Source organism: Eubalaena glacialis, chromosome 11, assembly GCF_028564815.1.
Source record: "Eubalaena glacialis isolate mEubGla1 chromosome 11, mEubGla1.1.hap2.+ XY, whole genome shotgun sequence".
Classification (NCBI taxonomy): domain Eukaryota; kingdom Metazoa; phylum Chordata; class Mammalia; order Artiodactyla; family Balaenidae; genus Eubalaena; species Eubalaena glacialis.
Genome location: NC_083726.1, coordinates 53049908 through 53063593, shown reverse-complemented (window position 1 = coordinate 53063593; position 13686 = coordinate 53049908). Strand labels below are relative to the sequence as shown.

General features: G+C 39.0%; 2 pseudogenes; both read right to left on the bottom strand.

Annotated features, from left to right (window-relative positions):
• Positions 1 to 8909: 8909 nt before the first annotated feature.
• Positions 8910 to 10039, bottom strand: LOC133100863 (cytochrome b-like; annotated as a pseudogene).
• A 571-nt stretch (positions 10040 to 10610) lies between these two features.
• LOC133101664 (NADH-ubiquinone oxidoreductase chain 5-like) lies at positions 10611 to 13375 on the bottom strand (annotated as a pseudogene).
• Positions 13376 to 13686: the final 311 nt, after the last annotated feature.

Here is a 13686-nt window from a genome sequence, read left to right as displayed (position 1 = left end):
GTGTTCTGCCTATGTTTTCCTCTAAGAGTTTGATAGTGTCTGGCCTTACATTTAGGTCTTTAATCCATTTTGAGTTTATTTTTGTTTATGGTGTTAGGGAGTGTTCTAATTTCATTCTCTTACATGTAGCTGTCCAGTTTTCCCAGCACCACTTATTGAAGAGGCTGTCTTTTCTCAATTTTATATTCTTGCCTCCGTTATCAACGATAAGGTGATCATATGTGCGTGGGTTTATTGTTCCATTGATCTATATTTCTGTTTTTGTGCCAGTACCATACTGTCTTGATTACTGTAGCTTTGTAGTATTGTCTGAAGTCATGGAGCCTGATTCCTCCAGTTCCATTTTTCTTTCTCAAGATTGCTTTGGTTATTCAGGGTCTTTTGTGTTTCTATACAAATTGTGAAATTTTTTGTTCTAGTTCTGTGAAAAATGCCATTGGTAGTTTGATAGGGATTGCATGGAATCTGTAGATTGCTTTGCGTAGTATAGTCATTTTCACAATGTTGATTCTTCCAATCCAAGAACATGGTATATCTCTCCATCTGTTTATATCATCTTTAATTTCTTTCATCAATGTCTCATAGTTTTCTGCATACACGTCTTTTGTCTCCTTAGGTAGGTTTATTCCTAGGTATTTTATTCTTTTTGTTGCAGTGGTAAATGGGAATGTTTCCTTAATTTCTTTTTCAGATTTTTCATCATCAGTGCATAGGAATGCAAGAAATTTCTGTGCATTAATTTTGTACCCTGCTACTTTACCAAATTCATTGATTAGCTCTAGTAGTTTTCTGGTAGCATCGTTAGGATTCTCTATGTATAGTATCATGTCATCTGCAAACAGTGAAATCTTTACTTCTTCCTTTCTGATTTGGATTCCTTTTATTTCTTTTGCCTCTCTGATTGCTGTGGCTAAAACTTCCGAAACTATGTTGAATAATAGTGGTGAGAGTGGACAACCTTGTCTTGTTCCTGATCTTAGAGGAAATGGTTTCAGTTTTTCACCATTGAGAATGATGTTGGCTGTGAGTTTGTCATATATGGCCTTTATTATGTTAAGGTAAGTTCCCTCTATGCCTACTTTCTGGAGGGTTTTTATCATAAATGGGTGTTGAATTTTGTTGAAAGCTTTTTCTGCATCTATTGAGATGATCATATTGTTTTTATCTGTGTTTGTTAATATGGTGTATCACATTGATTGATTTGAGTATATTGAAGAATCCTTGCATTCCTGGGATAAACCCCACTTGATCATGGTGTATGATCCTTTTAATGTGCTGTTGGATTCTGTTTGCTAGTGTTTTTCTGATGAGTTTTGCATCTGTGTTCATCAGTGATATTGGCCTGTAGTTTTCTTTCTTTGTGACATCTTTGTCTGGTTTTCTTTCTTTGTGACATCTCTGTCTAATCACTGCTGTGATTAGAACTGATCATATGAATAGTGGTGTTTGGAATTGGGTTATAGTGGGTGGTTTTATGTTGCTAATAGTAGTGATAAAATTAATAGCCCCGAGAATTGAGGATACACCAGCTAAATGTAGACAGAAAATAGTAAGGTCAACTGAAGCTCCTGGATGTGCTAAGTTTCCTGCTAAGGGTAGATACACAGTTCAGCCTGTACCTGCACTGGCTTTGACTATTGATGATGTTAGTAGTAATAGGAAAGAAGGAGGGAGTAGTCAGAAACTTATATTTTATTTTATGGGGGAAAGCTATATCGGGTGCCCCAATTATTAGGGGCACTAGCCAGTTTCCAAACCCACCAATTATAATGGGTATGACTATAAAGAAGATTATTACAAATGCATGGGCTGTTACTACCACATTATAAATTTGGTTGTCTCCGAGCAGTGTGCCTGGCTGGCCTAGTTCAGCGCGAATTAATAAACTTAGGCCAGTGCCCACCATTCCGGCTCAGGCGCCAAATAGTAAGTATAAGGTACCAATGTCTTTGTGGTTGGTTTAGAGTAATCAGCGATTTATGAACATAGGTAAAATGGCCGAGCAGGTATTAGACTGTAAATCTAAAGACAGAGGTTGAGCCCTCTTTTTGCCAAGTCCTGTGGTGAATGATCATTTTGAATTGCAAATTCAAGGAAGCAGCTTCAACCCTGCTGGGACTTCTCCCGCCTTTTTTTTCTTCTCGCGGTGGGAGAAGTAGATTGAAGCCAGTTGATTAGGGTATTTAGCTGTTAACTAAAAGTTTGTGGGAAATGTGTCCCTGCAATCTAGTGAGGATTTAGCTTAATTAAAGTGTTTGATTTGCATTCAACTGATTGCAGTCCTTATTGGGCAGGAATTAAGTAAATTGTACTTGCTTAGGGCTTTGAAGGCCCTTGGTCTGGTCTAACCTAAATTCCTATTCTAGGATTGACAGTATTGGTGTGAGATGTAGAAGTATTGTGGATATTACGATTATGGTTGTTAAAAGGGTTATTTGTTTTGTGGAGTTGAATTGTCACTTTATCTTCATGTTGTTTGTAGAGGGGAATAAAGTTAGTGCTGTGGAGTATGTGAGCCGTATGTAGAAGTATAGGTTGAGTAGTGCTGTAATGGCTATGAGTTTAGGCAGGATAATGGTATTATTTTTTGTTATTTCTTGAATGATCATTCATTTAAGCATGAATCCTGATAGTGGTGGGAGTTCTCCCGTTGAGAGTAGAGTGAGTATGGTGAGGGTTGTGGTGACAGGTATTTTGTTTCATGTGTGATAGTTATAGTGTGGTGGTGGTTGAGCTTTGAATAAATAGTATGAATATAGTGAGGGTTGTTATGATGTAGATTAGTAGGTTTAGGATGGTTATGGTTAGGTTATACAGTAAGATGGCTGTTATTCATCCCATGTGGGCGATTGATGAGTAGGCCATGATTTTTCAGAGTTGTGTTTGGTTTAATCCACCTCAACCTCCGATTAGAATAGAAAGTATGGATAGGGCTAATATTAGATTTAGATTGATTGATGGTGAAATTTGATATAGGATTGACAGGGGTGCAAGCTTTTGTCATGTTAGTAGGATTAGGCCTGCTGTTAAGGGGATGCCTTGTGCTACTTCGGGCACTCAAAAGTGAAAGGGGGATAGTCCTACTTTAATAGCTAGTGCTATTGTTATTATTATGGATGCTGTTGGGTTGAATAGTTTTGTGATGGTTCATTGGCCGGAATGCAACAGGTTAATGATGACTGCTATTATAAGTAATATGGATGCAGTGGCCTGTGTTAGAAAATATTTAGTGGAGGCTTCTATGGCTCGTGGATTAAAGTTTTTTATTATAATAGGGATGATGGCTATTATATGTATTTCAAACCCAATTCAGGCTAGCAGTCAGTGAGAGCTGGTAATTACGATTATAGTTCCTAAAATGACAGTTGTTAGGATAATAATAAAGATAATGGGACTTATTAGTATGGGAAGGATATAAACCAACATTTTCGGGGTATGGGCCCGATAGCTTGTTTAGCTGACCTTACTGTAGAATGTAGTGTAATGTGGTAGCACGGAGAATTTTGAATTCTTAAGGGTAGGTTCAATTCCTATGATTCTAGAAATAAGAGGGTTTGAACCTCTATTATTTACTCTATCAAAGTAACTCTTTTATCAGACATATTGCTTATGTTTGTGGAGGGATGCTTGCTGTTATGATGGATAGTGACACATGTCATATACATAGGGCTAGTGTTAGAGGTAGGAAGTTTTTTCAGAGTAAGTGTATTAGTTGGTCATATCAAAATCGAGGGTAGGATGCTCGAATCCATGGGAAGGATGTTGTTCGTAGCAGTGTTTTAATAATGAAGTGAATTGTGTATAGTTCTGGTGTGTAGGGGTTGTGGAATGATCCTAGGAATAGAATTGTTGTGAATATATTTATTATAATGATGTTGGCATATTCTGCTAAGAAGAATATGGTGAAGGGGCCTGCTGCGTACTCTACATTGAAGCCGGATACGAGTTCGGATTCCCCTTCTGTTAAGTTAAAGGGGGCTCAGTTGGTTTCTGCTAGGGTAGAAATAAATCATATTATGGCCAGTGGTCATGATGGGAAGACTAGTCATAGTTGTTCTTGTGTTGTGGTTAGGGTTGACAGGGTGAAGGATCCATTTATTAAGAGTACTGATAAGAGGATGATTGCTAGTGTTGCTTCGTATGAGATTGTTTGTGCTCCTGCTTGTAGGGCTCCAATTAATGCGTATTTTGAGTTGGAGGCCCAGCCAGATCATAGAATGGTGTATACGGCTAGACTTGATATTGCTAGTATGAATAATACTCCTAGGTTTATGTTGATGAGGGGGTATGGTATGGGTAGAGGGAGTCATATTGTGAGGGCTAGGGTTAGGGCTAAGATGGGTGCAATGATAAATATGGAGGTGGAAGATGTGGCCGGTCGTAGGGGTTCCTTAGTGAATAGTTTGATTGCATCGGCAAAGGGTTGGAGTAGGCCATGAGGGCCTACAGCGTTTGGTGCTTTTCGGAGTTGTATGTAGCCTAGGATTTTACGTTCTACTAGTGTCAGGAATGCTACGGCTAGGCGCATAGGAATGATCAGCATATACAATGGAATATTACTCAGCCATAAAAAGAAATGAAATGGAGGTATTTGTAATGAGGTGGATGGAGTTAGAGTCTGTCATACAGAGTGAAGTAAGTCAGAAAGAGAAAAAGAAATACCGTATGCTAACACATATATATGGAATCTAAGGGAAAAAAAAAAAAAAAAAGACCATGAAGAACCTAGTGGCAAGACGGGAATAAAGATACAGACCTACTAGAGAATGGACTTGAGGATATGGGGAGGGGGAAGGGTGAGATGTGACAGGGTGAGAGAGTGTCATGGACATATATACACTACCAGATGTACAATAGATAGCTAGTGGGAAGCAGCCGCATAGCACAGGGAGATCAGCTCGGTGCTTTGTGACCTCCTAGAGGGGTGGGATGGGGAGGGTGGGAGGGAGGGAGATGCAAGAGGGAAGAGATATGGGAACATATGTATATGTATAACTGATTCACTTTGTTATAAAGCAGAAACTAACACACCATTGTAAAGCAATTATACTTCAATAAAGATGTTTTTAAAAAAAAAAAGTTAATTGTAAACATTTTGTTGGGGAGAGGGTTTGAACCTCTGAGTATAAATGTGTAAGTTTTACGCAATTACCAGGCTCTGCCACCCCAACAAAACCCTGGTGTTGGGTGATTAGTTTGTGCTTGCTTATTAAGTTGAGATTAGATCATTAATTGTTTTGAAGGCACTTATTTAAAGTGGGCCTTATTTCTCTTGTCCTTTCGTACTGGGAGAAATGCGTAAGAGACAGAAACCGACCTGGATTGCTCCAGTCTGAACTCAGATCACGTAGGACTTTAATCGTTGAACAAATGAAACCTTAATAGCAGTTACACCATTAGGATGTCCTGATCCAACATCGAGGTCGTAAACCCTATTGTCGATATGGACTCTAGAATAGGATTGCGCTGTTATCCCTAGGGTAACTTGTTCCGTTGATCAATTTTTTGGATCAATAAGTGATATTATGCTTTGGCTAGTAGGTCTAGGCTTTAATCACTCGGGGGTTTTTTTGTGCTCTGAGGTCACTGAAATTGTCAACCCATGTGAAATTTTGTTATTCCTTGGCGGTTTAAGATTATGGTTTTGGGGTTGATTAATTGAAGCTCCGTAGGGTCTTCTCGTCTTATTTTGTTATCCCTGCCTCTTTACGGGGAGGTCAATTTCACTGACTGAAAGTAAGAGACAGTAAAACCCTCGTGTGGCCATTCATACAAGTCCTTATTTACAGAACAAATGATTATGCTACCTTTGCATGGTCAGGATACCACGGCCATTTAACGATTGTCACTGGGCAGGTGGTGCCTCTAATACTGGTGATGCTAGAAGTGATGTTTTGGTAAACAGGTGGGGTTTGTGTTTGCCGAGTTCCTTTTACTTTTTTTAATCTTTCCTTAAGTGCATGCCTGTGTTGGGTTAACAGTGTTTTTAATAAACAGTTTAGTGTTGGATTATATTTATTTACTGTTAATTATCAGTATATTATTTGTTGCTGATGTAAGCTTGTGCAAGGAGAAATATTTCTTGTTACTCATGTTAACAGTATTGCTTCTGTAGTCTTATAGATTAGTCCAGTAATAAGGCTAGGAGTTGATTTACTTAGTATTGGAATTGAAATGTGTTTTGTTGTTGAGCTTGAATGCTTTCTTAATTGGTGGCTGCTTTTAGGCCAACTATGGTATTGTTTCCTTTTACTCTCTAGTCAAGGTTGTATCCATTTCTAAAAAGCTGTACCTTTTTAGACTAACGTTTAAATATACGTTGAAGCTTATTGTGGTTTTTAGTATTATTTAACATTGAACTGAAATTCTTTTCCTGGACAATCAGCTATCACCAGGCTCGTTAGGCTTGTCACCTCTACTTATAAATCTTCTCACTATTTTGCCACATAGATGAGTTTGTTCTAGTAATTGTTCATAAGTAGCTCGTCTGGTTTTGGGTATTTTAGCTTAAGTTCTCTTTGTTAAATTGTTACTAGTTAAGACATTATGCAAAAGGTACAAGGGATAAGCTTTGCTTTTTATTACTTTTAATATTTCTTTCATCATTCCCTACGGTACTTTCTCTATAGCACCATCAGTGTTTAAATTTCTATCTCCTATACTTTAGATGTCTGGTGAATGTTTTATTTGACTAGCTTGTGTTAGTATGGTGGGAAAGGTGTGGGCTAGGTTTAGTTCAAGACATACATAGATCATGAAATCTTCTAGGTGTAAACTAGGTGCTTTATTTAAGCTATGTCTTGTTTTATCCAAACACACTTTCCAGTATGCTTACCTTGTTATGACTTATCTCCTCTCGTATAATTGTTTAGCATGTGTTGATGGATTGTGGTTTTGTCATGGCACTTGAGGACGGTGACGGGCAGTGTGTGCATGCTTCATGGCCTTATTCAATTGAGCGCTCTACTCTTAATTTACTACTAAATCCTCCTTTAGTTTTTAGGTTTCATAAAAACTTTAGTGTGGATAAAGGGTGTTCTTGGTGTAGAAAATGTAGCCCATTTCTTCCCACCCCATAGGTTACACCTTGACCTAAAGTTTTTATATGCCATAATTATGCTTACTTTTGCTTCTTTTTAGGGTTTGCTGAAGATGGCGGTATATAGACTGGAGTAGCAAGGGTTGGTGAGGTTTATTGGGGTTTATCGATTATAAAACAGGCTTCTCTAGAGGGGTGTGAAGCACTGCCAAGTCCTTTGAGTTTTAAGCTGTTGCTAGTAGTACTCTGGCGAATAGTCTAGTTCTTATGATTATTTGGGTTTAGGGCTAAGCATAGTGGGGTATCTAATCCCAGTTTGGGTCTTAGCTATTGTGTGATCAGAATATATTAAAGTCACTTTTGTAGTTTATTTTTGTTTTAATTATGGCTTTTTACAGCTTAATTAAGGTTTAACTTTAGCTTGTATGGTTCTTTAACACGCTTTACGCCGTAGTTCTATTAATTTGGGTCAATTGTATGACCGCGGTGGCCGGCATGAAATTTACCAGCCCTAGTTAATATGGCTTAGTCAAACTTTCGTTTATGGCTTAATTTTTATCACCGCTGTCTCCCGTAGGGGTGTGGTCAAGCAAGGTGTGGTGAGCTGCTGGTGTGGCGTGCTTGATACCTGCTCCTTTTAATCATAGTGATTTAGAGGGCATTCTCACTGGGGTGCGGATACTTGCATGTGTAATTCTATTAAAAACTAATAGAAAGGCTGGGACCAAACCTTTATGTTCATGGGGCTGGTGAGACCATCTAGACATTTTTCAGTGTCTTGCTTTATGAGATGTTTAAGCTACATTAACTTGCTGCACGTAAGTGATGTTTGTATGGTTGTATTATGTGGTTATGTCAGATTTAGTATTAGATTTTTGATAGGATGGTTGGCGAATCTAGGGGGAAGTCTGTCTATATGGGTGGTGAATATCTAAATAGCTCATTGGTATGATAGGAGGGGGGGTGGAGGTTGATTCATTATGATATATAACTATGTTAAGCCAGGGGGGGAATAGTGAAGTGCTATGTCCTGTAACCATTAACTGACTGCACAACGTAGGTTGCTCTAGCCAAATAACAAATACATACAAGTCCAGCTACAATTTGCTTGACTGCGTTAAGACCTTTTAAGGTCATAGCTGAGTCCAAGCAATTTCCCCCCCAAAAATAAAAGATACCAAATGTATGAAACCGCAGTTATGTGTGAGCATGGGCTGATTAGTCATTAACCCATCGAGATGTCTTATTTAAGGGGAAAGAGTGGGCGATTTTAGATGAGATGGCCCTAAAGTAAGAACCAGATTGTCTGATAAAGTTCACTGATAGAAATCCCCACAGGCTATGGGCCCGGAGCGAGAAGAGGGACACCTGCCAAGCGGGTTGATGGTTTCACATGGCCTGGTGATCAAGCTCGTGGTCTAATGGACAGGGTTACCAAACATGTTGGTTCAAATTGATTTAACTTAGTGTACTATGTACGATCAGTAATATATATGTACTGTGTAATATTAATGATAGAATGTACATGTTCATTAGGCATGGGGTAAATAATGTAATGCACGATTATACATACGATGTACATGTATACATACGTGGGAAAAAGACATTATAGCAGTTATGTGGTGGTAACAAATATGTACGGTACACATAGCATGTATGTAGTAGAATGAATTATTTTTAGTACTGACATAGTACTGTAGTTTTATGAATGTCTTATACTATACTTTTTTCAGGGAATAGTTTATATAGAATTTCAGCTTTGGGTGCTGGCAGTGAAGTTTAGTGCTTCTTCCTTGAGTCTTGGGGAGATATGTTGTTCTCCTTTTCCGGTTTACAAGACCGGGGTATTGTGTTATACTACAAAGACTCTTCATTTTAGGAACTTGTTTTCAATGAGACTAATTACTGGTATTAACACTAGGATTAAAAGAAAGTATAAAATGGATGCAAGTTGTCCAGTAATTATGTATGGGTGTTCCACGGGCTGTCCTCCGACCCATGTTAGTGTTAGTAAGTCTGCCACTAGTACTCAAAATAAGAATTGGCTGAAGGACCGAAATATCATGCTTCGTTGTTTGGATGTGTGGAGTATTGGAATAAATGCCAGGATTAGGATTGAGAGCAGCAGGGCCAAGACTCCTCCTAGCTTGTTGGGGATTGATCATAGAATTGCATACGTGAATAGAAAATATCATTTTGGCTTGATATATGGTGGTGTGCTGAGTGGGTTTGCTGGGGTGTAGTTGTCAGGGTCTCCTAGCAGGTCAGGTGAGAATAGGACTAATATTAGTGAAGCTAAGATTAATAGTAAGGCACCCAAGATATCCTTAATTGTATAGTAAGGGTGGAATGGGATTTTGTCTATATCGGCTGGGATTCCTGTGGGGTTGTTGGATCCTGTTTCGTGAAGGAATAATAGGTGGACGGCTGCTAGTGCTGTGATGATGAAAGGGAGAATGAAGTGGAAGGCGAAGAATCGTGTTAGTGTTGTCTACAGAAAAGCCGCCTCAGATTCATTCGACGAGGGTAGTGCCGATATATGGGATTGCTGAGAGTAGGTTTGTGATGACAGTTGCGCCTCAGAATGATATTTGTCCTCAAGGTAGGACGTAACCTATGAATGTGGTGGCTATGACTATAAGTAGTAGGATAATTCCAACATTTCATGTTTCCTGAAAGGTGTAGGATTCATAGTACAGACCGCGTCCTACGTGGGCATAAGGGCAGATAAAAAATATGGAAGCTCCATTTGCGTGTATATATCGAATGATTCAGCCATAGTCGACGCCTCGGCAAATGTGTTACTGATGAGAAGGCAGTTGTTGTGTCTGGTGTGTAGTGTATTGCTAGAAATAGGCCTGTTAGGATTTGGAGGATTAGGCAGATGCCTAGGAAGGAACCAAAATTTCATCATGATGAGATATTTGATGGGGTAGGGAGGTCAATGAATGTGTTGTTGAGGATTTTTATTAGTGGGTGGGTTTTTTGGGTGTTGGTCATTGGTGTTCTTATAGTTGAATGACAACGATGATTTTTCATGTCATTGGTCATGGTTGGAGTCTGTGTGAGAATAATGATGACATATATTGTATTCATTTTAAGTATTATTTTTGTGAGGGTTTCTTCAAAACCTTCGCCTATTTATGGGGGTTTAGGGTTGATTGTGGATGGTGGTGTTGGGTGTGGGATTGTGTTAAATTTTGGTCGTTCATTTTGGGTCTGATAGTATTTTTGATCTATTTTGGGGGGATATTGGTTGTGTTTGGTTATACAACGGCTATAGCCACTGAACAATATCCTGAGGTTTGGGTTTCTAATAAGGTTGTACTGGGGGCATTTCTTTTAGGGTTGATAGTAGAGTTTTTAATGGTGTTTTATATTTTGAAGGATGAGGATGTGGAAATTGTGTTTAAGTTTAATGGGTTGGGGGATTGGGTTATTTACAATGCTGGTGACTCTGGGTTTTTTAGTGAGGAGGCTATGGGGATTGCGATGTTATACAGCTATGGTACCTGGTTGGTGATTGTTACGGGCTGGTCATTATTTATTGGTGTTGTGGTTATTATGGAGATTACTCGGGGTAATTAAATAGGAGTATACTGAGGGTGATGGTAATGAGGAATGATAGAAAGTATAGTTTAATAAGGCCTTTTTGGTTTGAGATTAGTGTGGAGGATTTTAGTTGAATGAAGGCTGTAGTCTTTGGTAGGACAGTTTCTAGTCAGATCAAGTCTAGTAAGGAGGCAGCTAATTTTTTGCTTATTAATAGGTTTAGATGGGGAGGTAGGCAGTGTATTATGGTGGGGAAATATCCTAGGAGAGTGGAGAATTTAGAGGAGTTTGAGGGGTGAGTATATTTTAAGTTTTGTGTGTTAAGATTGATTTCGAATGCTAGTACGAAGCCCAGAGCTGTTACTGTAAGGGCAGTTAGTTTTAAGTGCAAAGGTATAGTTATTAGGGGGATGGTTGTTGGAGGGATGTTGTTGGAGATGACGAAGCCAGCAAAAATACTTCCGATTAACAGGCGTTTGATGGAGTTAACTAAGAGGGGGTTGTTTTCATTGATAGGAGCTGAAGGAGAGAAGCGGGGCTGTCCCAGTAATGAGAAGAAGATAATGCGAGTGCTATAGATGGCTGTGAGGGAGGTAGCAGTTAGAGTTATTAATAGGGCTCAGGCGTTGGTATAAGACGTGGTGGCGGTTTAGATAATTAGGTCTTTAGAGTAAAAACCGGTGAGAAAAGGTATTCCCATTAGCGCTGGGCATCCAATGATAAGGGCTGTTGCAGTGAAGGGTAAGGTCTTGAATAAGCCTCCTATTTTTCAAATATCCTGCTCGTTGTTTAGGTTGTGAATAATGGATCCAGAGCACATGAATAGTATGGCTTTAAAGAAAGCATGTGTGCAAATATGTAAAAATGCTAGATGAGTTTTGTTAATACCGATTGTTACGACCATTAGGCCTAATTGGCTTGAGGTAGAGAAGGCAATAATTTTTTTAATGTCGTTTTGGGTGAGAGCACGTATGGCTGTGAATAGGGTGGTAAGGGCTCCTAGGCAAAGCGTTATTGTTTGAATGAGTTTGTTGTTTTCTGTTAAAGGGTAAAATCGGATAAGTAGGAAAATTCCTGCTACAACTATTGTGCTTGAGTGGAATAGGGCCAAGACTGGGGTAGGACCTTCCATTGCTGAGGGGAGTCAGGGGTGAAGTCCAAATTGGGCTGATTTTCTGTCTGTGGCTAGTAGGAGTCCTGTGAGGGGGAGGTTTAAAGGGCTTAGGTCGAGTATGAAAATTTGTTGTAGGTCTCATGCATTTGTGTTGGATAAAAATCATGCCATTGATATAATGAATCCGATATCTCCGATGCGGTTATATAAGATTGCTTGAAGAGCAGCTGTGTTTGCGTCTGTTCGTCCATGTCATCATCCGATGAGCAGGAAGGATATGATTCCTACCCCTTCTCATCCAATAAAAAGTTGGAAGAGGTTGTTGGCTGTAACAAGGATTAGTATGGTGATAAGGAAGAGAAGTAGATACTTGAAGAACTGGTTGATGTAAGGATCTGAATGTATATATCATATTGAGAATTCTGTGATAGATCATGTGGTAAACAATGCCACTGGTATGAATATAATTGAGAAATAACCTATTTTGAAGCTAAGTGTCAATTTAAGTGTTTGGACAGTAATTCAGTGTCAGTTTGAAATGAGTATTTCTTGGCCTGTGTGAAGGAATATTATTGTTGGGATTAGACTGGTAATGAAAGCACATAAGATGGTATTTTTTACACATGATGGATATTTATCATTTTTGTAGAAGTTTGTACTAGTTATCATGATTGGAATAATTAGTACTAGTAGTGTGATTAGGCAAAAGAAGGGAATAGGTTTATTACTTTTATTTGGAGTTGCACCAATTTTTTGGTTCCTAAGACCAATGGATAACTACCATCCTTTAAAAGTTTGAAAAAGCCATACTATTAGGTATGGGGGCATGAATTAGCAGTTCTTGCAGTACTTTCTCGGTAAATAAGGAGTCTTAGTCTTCTGTTGCTAGATCCACAATCTAGTGTTTTTTTTTAAACTATATTTACAGTATAGGGGACCCAAGATGATTTTAGGGTTTAGTGACAGGGGTAGAAGTGGTAGGATATGGAGGGCTATAAGAGCATGTTCTCGTGTGAAGGAAGGTATAATATTATCGATATGGTGTGTACATTTGCCGCATTGTGATTAGTATATACATGGAGTATAGGGCTGTAATTACAATATTGGTTCCTATTAGGACAATAGTGAGATTTGACCATGAGAAAGTTGATATAACTACGAACAGTTCTCTGATTAGATTAATAGTTGGGGGTAGGCCAGGTTTGTTAGGCTTGCTAATAGTCATCAAGTGGCTATTAGTGGGAGGAGAATTTGCAGGCCTCGGGCTAAGATTATAGTTCGGCTATGGGTTCGCTCATAATTTGAGTTTGCTAGGCAAAATAATATAGACAACGTGAGGCTGTGAGCAATTATTAGGGTGGTAGCCCCTATGTAACTTCAAGGGGTTTGAATGAGGATAGCTGCAATAACAAGTGCTATATGGCTGACTGAGAAGTAGGCAATGAGTGATTTTAGGTCTGTTTGACTTAGACAAATAGAGCTAGTTATGATTATTCCCCATAAGGAAAGCATAAGGAAAGGGTATGCTATGTATTCTGTTAGGAGGTTGAGTATTGACATGATTCGTAGCATGCCGTGGCCCCCGAGTTTTAGTAGTATGGCTTCAAGGACTATGGAGCCTGTGATGGGGGCTTCTACGTGTGCTTTGGGTAGTCAAAGGTGGAGGCCATAGAGCGGCATTTTTACTATAAAGGCTATTATGCAGGCCAATCATATAAAGATGTTGGATCAGGAGTTGGATTGTGGTTGGGTCCAATATTGAAGTACTAGGAAATTTAGGGAGCCTATGATGTTTTGTATGTATGTTAATGCCACTAGCAATGGGAGTGACCCAATTAATGTGTAGAATAGAAGGTAAAGTCCTGCATTAAGTCGTTCTGTTTGGTTACCCCAGCGGATAATGATAATAAGGGTAGGGACTATCGTGGCTTCAAATGTAATGTAAAATAGGATTAGCTCTGTGGCAGTGAATTATGATTAG